General features: G+C 51.4%; 1 non-coding gene across 1 annotated transcript; it reads left to right on the top strand.

Moving 5' to 3' along the window:
- Positions 1-8,566: 8,566 nt before the first annotated feature.
- On the top strand, positions 8,567-8,638 carry TRNAE-UUC (transfer RNA glutamic acid (anticodon UUC)). Its single transcript has one exon. It is a non-coding gene; the product is annotated as a tRNA-Glu (tRNA).
- The last annotated feature ends 715 nt before the right edge of the window (positions 8,639-9,353 follow it).

Below are 9,353 nucleotides of genomic sequence, written 5' to 3'. Positions count from 1 at the left end.
GAGTTTCCAAGATCTGCTTGTGCAACTTCCAGCCAGTCGCGACGCAGCTGCCATCCTGTTGACAAAAACCTCATGAATTACTACATGGTCTACAGGTAGCTTTCTGGAGTGGAGAAGTCCACACATCATCCCTGTCATTACATCGTGTATAGCTCCATGTCGCGAGTCCGTAGAGGGATGCGTAAGAGTCGCCAAGCCACCAAGCTTCAGTGCAGACGTAATACTGGTCGCAGTGAGCGTGGAAGGCGCACGCTCCTTTGCATAGCTATCCGCCCTGGAGAGCAGAGAATAAGAGTCCAAATTACCACCTCCGACAGTCGAAGCGACAGCTGCAGCTGAAGGCAACGGCCACGGTCAAGGCCTTTTTCTGAAGCATTTAACTCCAGAAAAGCCTAGCGTCAGGCCGGGAGAAATCTTGTACTCATGAGAAGACCGGTGGGTAGACTGCGCTAACGACGACGACGACGATCAGACCCAGCCCTTGCCGAAAGCGAGGCAGATGATCTACCACAAGGTCACCGAAAGCCATAGCAACTGCAGCTAAAGATTAAAAGACGAGGTGGGAAAAGAAAGAAATAAACCCATACAGAAAGTTTTCACTACAAATTGAACTTTTATCAAATCAGACAGTATATAGCTACAACGTCTAAAATAATTGTGCGAAGCACGCAACGACAACAAAAAAAACCGCAAAACAATAAACACACTACAGTGCTAGGAGAATTAAGCACCAAACACTAATCGCCTTGCCAAGGCTTCCCGAAGACCCGTGGGGCTCATGCAGTGGATACACAACTTCGGTAGTGCATTGCCAAATGTTAGAGTTCCGCGCACGTGACGAGCTTGACGTAATCAAAGTCCCAGCGTTGAACAGACGCCACAGTACCCGCGATCACAGACATGATCGACTCAAAGCTGGCAGGCCGCGGTTTTGCCACCAGCGTCTTCGGTTGCTACTCCCAGCCGCCTAGACTGGATCATGGAACGATGGCTGCACGGCTGCAAAACCAGAACAGCGCTGGCCATCGCAAATCTCTCGATCGCGCCCGCGCGAGCAGCTTCTTGGCCAGAGGAGACCTGGCGGTGCCTGGTGGTGTTTGCGCCGCCGCAGACGAAGGCTGTCTTCAGGATGGAGTCGGGTACAGTTGCCAGCGCACTCGGCTGTCTGGATGGCCAGCTGGCGCGTCGGCAGTGGGATCACGGCTGCTGGCATCTGTGCCGGCTCGTACGAAGGGTGTGGTGAGGCGCTGTCGCTGAGCGGTGTCAATGCGAGTGTCGTGCTGGACTCCGCCTGGACACGAGCCACGAAGGCCCTGCTGGCCATTACAGTCTTGACGGCGTCAGCCTGAATGGACGTGGGCTTGGTGTACATGGCCTGCAGGACACTGCGCAGAAGCAGGAAGCGCGGGATCTAATCCTCAATGCTTACGAAAACGTCCGCGAAACCGCGCACGTCGACAGCACCGATCTCGACCAACTCGTTGCATGTAGAACGGAGCTATTACCGGATATCTTTCTCTATGGATTCTCGACGAATGGCCACGTCAGCTGGTAATGATGTCGACGCTGCTGCGGAGACTATGGGAACATGTTGAAATGGCAGCGCACAAATGGCTTGATATTGGACCTAAATGAAGTAAAGCATGAGTAAAGCCTTGCACAGATGGCACTGCTCCAGCACGCGTGTCGTAGTTTATGCTTTTCGCCGCTAGGTAATGAACGCTACCTGTGGGCTGGCACTAGTTTACGACGTCGTCGCCGTGATGACAATCGCCGGTTGTAGGTAGATATTAAGGGACTTCTTCCTCTTTATTTAATAAGGCACAACCACTTATTTTTAATTGAGTGCTGGATGGCGCATTAGGTGCCCTCGTGCAAGGATTTCCGTAGGCTTTCTTAATTACTACCCGAGTGTGCGGCGGCGCTGCACTTCACCCAGCATGGACGCGCTAGGATTAAAAAATTCAAAAATATTTCACAATATTCACGTTATTTTTTATTTTTTTTTACAGTTTTACAACTCGCTGAAACTGCAAATATCGCTTTTAAAAACACCTAACATTTTTCAATGTTGCCAATCGAATATTCGAATGAGTACAGAGTTGTTTGATATTAGTGATTTAATGAATTAAATACCGTTTTTTTCTGTCGTAGGGGGTACCTGCAGTCGCTTGGAGAAGTGTTTTTAGTTTAGGAAATCGTTATCGTAAAAGCAGAATCTCTTAGCAGAGAAAAAGCCTGCACAATTCGATTAGACACCTACCCTGGGCACGCCGGGAAAACAGGGCTTCGAACGTAAATCTGCTGGCCTGTTGATAGTCTTATGGATTAAATTTTTGGGTTGTTCAGTTTCGAATTCATTGTGTGTGTGTGTGTGTGTGTGTGTGTGTGTGTGCGCGCGCGCGCGCCCTCTTTGTGGTGGTGTCGTTATTTGGTGCGCAGGTTGTTCGTTTAAGATGCGAAGCGTCCTATGGTGCTTGATGCGAAGTGAGCTGAGCGCGTTGCCTTTTGCCTGCTGAGCCTGAAGTCTGTTTGCCCCACTACATGGAGCCATTTCCGCAGCAAGCTTGGTTTGTCGAGCGAGAACCGACTTTTAGACAGTTTCAGGATCGCCAATCAGGGGCTTCCCTATTGTGGACGTCGCTGGAACTAACAGCGCTGCAGTCGTGCTTTTCTACATGTCCCACGCGTCGTCTGCTACGCCTCCGTAAAGACAAGCGGCGCCGCAGCCATGCCTGCTGGGAAATACTTTTTTCTTTCCGGCCGTGGAAAAGAAGAAGAATACGGCCGACCCCTTGTTGGGACATGATGAGAATATCACGCTCCTTGGAGGGAACAAGGTACGCACTGGGAGATTGGGACGAACGACATTATAATAGACGGTGCGCGATTCATGCCGTCCATGCACTTCAGATCTCACTGTGCTCTTTTCGTCGGATGTAGCACTTAAAACGAATCGAATACAATGCCGAAACTGTTTGAGTGCACAAGCATCGAGCTGTGCGGTATCATGCAACATTCTGATGGCATGAACGCCACGCGCTCCAGACACAGGAGATCAACCAGTGCGAGTTCCTTGGTCTGTAACTTCCGAGAGTGCTGCCTTCAGCGCCGGGTCCTCGCTCTTTTTTCTACCACGCGGCAGTTGCCTGTGATGAACAGTTTCCGACTTCGCCGTCTGTTTACGAGATTTGTATTTACGCCTGCACAGGTTCGTATATTTAAGTCACCTGTTTCAATCGATCCTCTCTGAAGGCTGGCGATAATGGCTGGAGTTTCCAAGATCTGCTTGTGCAACTTGCAGCCAGTCGCGACGCAGCTGCCATCCTGTTGACAAAGACCTCAGGAATTACTACATGGTCTACAGGTAGCTTTCTGGAGTGGAGAACTCCACACATCATCCCTGTTATTACATCGTGTATAGCTCCATGTCGCGAGTCCGTAGAGGGATGCGTAAGAGTCGCCAGGCCACCAAGCTTCAGTGCAGACGTAATACTGGTCTCAGTAAGCGTGGAAGGCGCACGCTCCTTTGCATAGCTATGCGCCCTGGAGAGCAGAGAATAAGAGTCCAAATTACCACCTCCGACAGTCGAAGTGACAGCTGCAGCTGAAGGCAACGGCCACGGTCAAGGCCTTTTTCTGAAGCATTTAACTCCAGAAAAGCCGAGCGTCAGGCCGGGAGAAATCTTGTACTCATCAGAAAACCGGTGGGTAGACTGCGCTAACGACGACGACGACGATCAGGCCCAGCCTTTGCCGAAAGCGAGGCAGATGATCTACCACAAGGTCACCGCACGCCATAGCAACTGCAGCTAAAGATTAAAAGACGAGGTGGGAAAAGAAAGAAATAAACCCATACACAAAGTTTTCACTACAAATTGAACTTTTATCAAATCAGACAGTATATAGCTACAACGTCTAAAATAATTGTGCAAAGCACGCAACGACAACAATAAAAACCGCAAAACAATAAACACACTACAGTGCTAGGAGAATTAAGCACCAAACACTAATCGCCTTGCCAAGGCTTCCCGATGACCCGTGGGGCACATGCAGTGGATACGCAACTTCGGTAGTGCATTGCCAAATGTTAGAGTTCAGTGCACGTGACGAGCTTGACGTAATCAAAGTCCCAGTGTTGAGCAGCCGCCACAGACATGAGCGACTCCAGAAAGCTAGCAGGCCCCTGTTTTGCCACGAACGTCTCCGGCGGTTATGCCCAGACGCCTACACTGGGTCATGGAACGACGGCTGCACGGCGGCCAGGACCAAGGGAACAGCGGAGGGCACGCACACCTGTCGATCGTGTCCGTGCGAGCAGCTGCTTGGCCAGAGGCGTCCTGGCGGTGCCTGGTGGTGTTCGTGCCGCCGCAGACGAGCGCAGTCTTCAGAATGGAGTCGTGGGCACACTTGCCAGCGCACTCGGCTGTCTGGATGGCCAGCTGACACCTCGGCAGGGGGATCACGGCTACTGGCATCTGTACCGGCTCGTACGAAGGGCCTGGTGAGCCACTATCGCTGAGCGGTGTCAATGCGAGTGTCTTGCTGGACTCCGCCTGGACACGAGCCACGAAGGCCCTGCTGGCCATTACAGTCTTGACGGCGTCAGCCTGAACGGACGTGGGCTTGGCGTACATGGCCTGCAGGACACTGCGCAGAAGCAGGAAGCGCGGGATCTAATCCTCAATGCTTACGAAAAGGTCCGCGAAACTGCGAACCACTGCAGCACCGATCTCGACCAACTCGTTTCACGTAGAACAGAGCTATTACCGAATTCGCGATGAATGGCCACGTGAGCTGCTAATGATGTCGATGCTAGTGCGGAGACTACGGGAACACCTTGAAATGGGCAGCGCACAAATGGTTTCATGCAAGACGTATATGAGGTAAGCTCTGCACTGGTGGCACTGCTCCAGCGTGCGTATCCTAGTTCATACCTTTCACCGCTTGGTTAAAAAACGCTATCTGCGTTGCGGCGCTTATTTAGGTCGTCTTTGTCGGTATGAAAATCACCTGGTGCAGGTAGATATTAAGGGACTCCTTCCTCCTGTGGTGGTGGTGGTGGAAAACGTTTATTTGCTGTATTTTACAGTGGTTTTTGCGGCTTCAGGTGGAGTCTTCCATCTTCCCTTCAGGGTCGGTTCCCCTAGTCCAGGGCCCCGGTGAGGGTAGCTGCCCTGCGTGCACGCCTTACTAGTCCTCGTTGGACTTTTAGGATGTCGCTTGATAGCATCCTCCCCCACTGTTTCGCACTCGGGTTTTCTATTATGGCTAGCTCGCCTATTTTCTGGCAAGCCCTTGTGGTATAGGGTTGGTTTGTCTCCACACCACTGGCACTCGCTCTCGTACTGCGTGGTGTAGATTTTGCTTAGCATGTTTAGCCACGGGAATGCTCTCGTATGTAGCTGTCGCCATGCTACGGCGTCTTCTCTATTTAATCTATTTAGTTGTTTGTGTGGGGGCGGGTATTTTCGTCTCATCCCTCTGTATTAGTTTAGCATCTCTGTATAGCTTTGGGCTACGCGCTCGGGCTCCTCAGCGGGGTCGGGATTGTTGGATGCTCGGTTTGTTGCGTACCCTCGAGCTATCCTATCCGCCTCCTGATTTCCCGTAATCTCGGTATGTCCCGGTACCCAAACTATCATGTGTTTGGCCTGGTTGTTTTCGGTTTTGCCACTTGAGCGGATGATGCGGAGTGCGCTGTGGCTGATTCTGCGGTTTCGGTAGTTGCGGCATGCAGCTTGTGAGTATGGTTAAGGACCTGCTGGATCGGTAGCCCTCCGCTGCTGCTAGAGCCACGGCTGCCTCTGAGGGCCATGAGGCACAACCACTCATCTCCAATAGGGGGCGGGCTGGATGGTACATTGGAAGCCCCCATGGAATGGCGTCCATAGCCTTTCTTACTAATAACTAGAGAGAGTGCTTGGCTGCGCTGCGCTTCATCCACCAAGGACGCGCTATGAATTAAAAATTCAAAAATAGTTTACCAAAATCGCATTAATTTTTCTGTATTCCTAATTGTTTTACAACTCACTCTAAGCTGGAAAAGGAAAAGAGGGCTTCGGATTGATATCTGGTGGCTTGTTGACTGCCTTACGGATGGGATTTCCGTTCAGTTTGGTTTTCAGTTCTTTGTGGGTACGCTTTGTGGTAGTGTAGTTATCGAGCTACGCAGGTAGTTCATTTGAGATGCGAAGCATCGGATGCTGCCTGACTCGAAGTCAACTGAGCGCGGTGGCTGGTATCTGCTGTGCCTGAAGTGCATTCGCGCCACCACTTGGAGCCATTTCCGCAGCAAGCTGGGTTTCTCGAGTGGGAAACAACGTTCAGACAGTTTCGGTTTCGCAGCTTTTTGTACACGCCGCTCAGTGGCGTTCCTATCGTGGACGTCGCTGGAAGTAACGGTGCTGCAGTCGTGCGTTTCTACATGTCTCATGCGTCGTCTGCAACGCCTACGTAAAGACAGGCGGCGCCGAACCCCTGCCTGCTGGGAAATTCATTTTTTTTCGGCAGTGTGAACAAACATTAATATGATCTAGCACGCTGCTTGGCGGCAGATGGGTACACACACTAAGGTTGGGACAAACGACGTGATACTAGAAGACGCGCGCTTCGCCCTCTTACGCTGTGCGTCTCGTGGCGTCCAAGCATTTCAGTTTTTCACTTTGTTCTTTTGATTGGTTATAGCACTTAACGCAAATCGAGTGCAATGCAGAACAATTTCAGTGTACAAGCATCTAGCTGTGCACTATCATGCCACATGCTGATGGCATGGACGGCGTGCGCTCCAGACACGGGAGATCAACCAGTGCGAGTTCCTTGGTTTGTAACTTCTGAGAGTGCTGCCTTCAGCGCGGGGTCTTTGCTTTTTTTAGAGCGCAGCTCTTTGGCGTCCGTTCCTGGGTTTCGCGTCGTCGTCGGCGTTGTCGTCGGCCTCGTAACCAGCTCCGCCCCCCTTTCATCCCCCCAGCGCTAGCAGCGACCGACTGATACCGCTGGATGCCGCTGACGCCGCTAGAGAGTAAAGATAACGTGACTGCATAGAACACCGTCGCCGCCATGCAGAAAGAGGAGGAAAGGGTCCCCCCCCCTGTTCTTGTGTGGCGGATAGGGTGCTCTTCAGTTGCCGACGCGCCGGTTATTTCACGTAGGCCCCGGCACGTCGACGAATACGTGACCACCTTCCCACGGCTAGACCTGGTTCTTAGCGCTGCGGAAGCGAGGGTATCATATTGTTTGTGTCGGCATCGGCGGCGTTGTCCCTGAAACCAACTCCGCAGCTGGGGTTGACTCACTCTCGAAAAGGGGAAACAGCTTATTTGCTGCGCTCAAATTTCGCATTAGGAAGTAACGTAATCGTCGGTAATTTTTTTTTCTGTCACGCGGCGGTTGTCTGTTATGAACTGTTTCGGACATTGCCCTCTGTTGATGAGAGTCGTATTTACACCAGCACAGATACGTATATTTAAGCCACCTGTTTCCATCAGGATTCTCTCAAGGCCCGCTACAAAGGCTGCAGTTTTTAACAGCTGCTTGTGCAGCTTGCAGCCATTCACGACGCAGCTGCAATCCTCATGACAACAACCTTAGGAATTATTAGACGGTCTGCAGCTACAGTAGAAAACTCTATATACCATCCCTGTTATTTCATCCTGCATAGCTTCATGTCACGAGTCCGTGAGGGTCGCGTCATAGTCGCCAGGCCATCAAGCTTCAGTGCAGACGAATACTGGTATCGCCGAGCAGAAAAGCGGCACCAACTCATTCGAAATGAGGGCATACGAGCGGCTAGCTTGAAGACGACGTTGTACACTTGCTGTCGATGCAAGGATCTCCGGACGTACAAGCCTGCATAAAGCACGCTTTTTGGGTGGCTTTCGCCTGCATTGCACGCTTCCTGGTTTTGAGATTCACTCCAGGAGACGGGGAAGGAGTCCAGGGACGGTACCGAGCAGCGCGCAGTTCCCGCGGGGAATTCACACCTCTTGCCCATTTACAACGTGCTTGTAGTCCTTGGCAGCGTTTTCATGCTCAGATTGACGCTCACGTACCTCAGATGTGCGATACAGCTGTTCCTGCGACGCAATATATGCTCCCACCTTTTAAACTGGTTGTCACCGCCAGGCAGTTTCTGTTGCCACTTTTGCAGCGAGGCGCAAAGCAAGATCGTATGTGTAGCACTCACTTGAAGTCATCAAGTGCACATATTTCACCGCAGAGAAGTCTTCACAATCACTAAGAGCGCCATCCACGCGAAAACCAACTTGTAAGTCCGACTAGCCCTCCCTACTGTAGCGAACGATCTCCCGCAGCAGCAGACGATGCAGAAAAGCTCGACTGCAGCGCCACTAGCTCCCACGCCCGCCACTTTAGCCATTTCCAGAGAGGAGCTGCGAAACTGAAACTGTCTAAGAACGTTGACCAGAACTGTCTGTGGGGATAAGTTGCTTGCAGCCCGCTAGCGTAATTTCCCATAGGTCCACTATCGCGCTAACGCTATACTAAAACTCTGTTGCAAGAGTTTTTGCAATTATATAATGCCTAGAATGGCCCACAGCCATTGCGGTCCGGCGTGGTCTAGTGGCTATGATACCTGGCTTTCACCCAGGAGGCCCGGGTTCGATCCCCGGCGTCGGAAGGTGTGGTCTCATGGTGCTAACGGTTAGCACTCTGAATCCAGCAATCCGAGTTCAAATCTCGGTGAGACCAGGTTTTTTTTTCTTGCCCTTTATTTTTACCTACTATTATGCTGCCAAAGTTTGCGCCTGGGTGTCCATGGCCGAGTCAAGGTGTCCCAGAGGCAGCTTCACTATGGGCATCCTGCCGCCATGTGCACTTCAGTGGTGAACTTATTAATGCCTAGAACACCTTCTTGCTTCGGCTCGTCTTGTTGACTTCTAGATACCACCACCGGCAGGCAAGAGGCAACGATAATAGGAAGCATGAGCACTGTGTTTGCCGATGCTTACCATAGTTATACGGTTTCGTCCCGAACTGCCAAATGGAAATGCATCCCTGATTAGTGTTCTTATGAAATGCGGTGTGTCTGGCTGGCCTTATCACATCGGTCAATTCGAAGAAGAAATGGAGCAGCTCGAGGTCGTCATAGACGCGGCGTCGATAGGTGCCTACCGGATGAATCACATCTGCGCTGTAACGACGCATTCAATGGCTGCTAAACAAATGGTTAAAAGGTAAAAAAAAAATGCTGCACCGGATACCAAATCATACTAGCGACGATGCCACGCGTAAAGTACTGGAGCCCTTCGGAAGAATTTTGGCCTGCAAGCAAGTTCTATGTCGCACAGACTTCGTCCAGGTAATTGGTGATCACCATAAAAGACGGGTTTATT

This window comes from Amblyomma mixtum, chromosome 3, assembly GCF_055824585.1.
Source record: "Amblyomma mixtum isolate Tamu chromosome 3, ASM5582458v1, whole genome shotgun sequence".
NCBI lineage: Eukaryota > Metazoa > Arthropoda > Arachnida > Ixodida > Ixodidae > Amblyomma > Amblyomma mixtum.
Note: the sequence above shows the minus strand (reverse complement) of the source record. Positions and strands in the feature narration are given on the sequence as shown.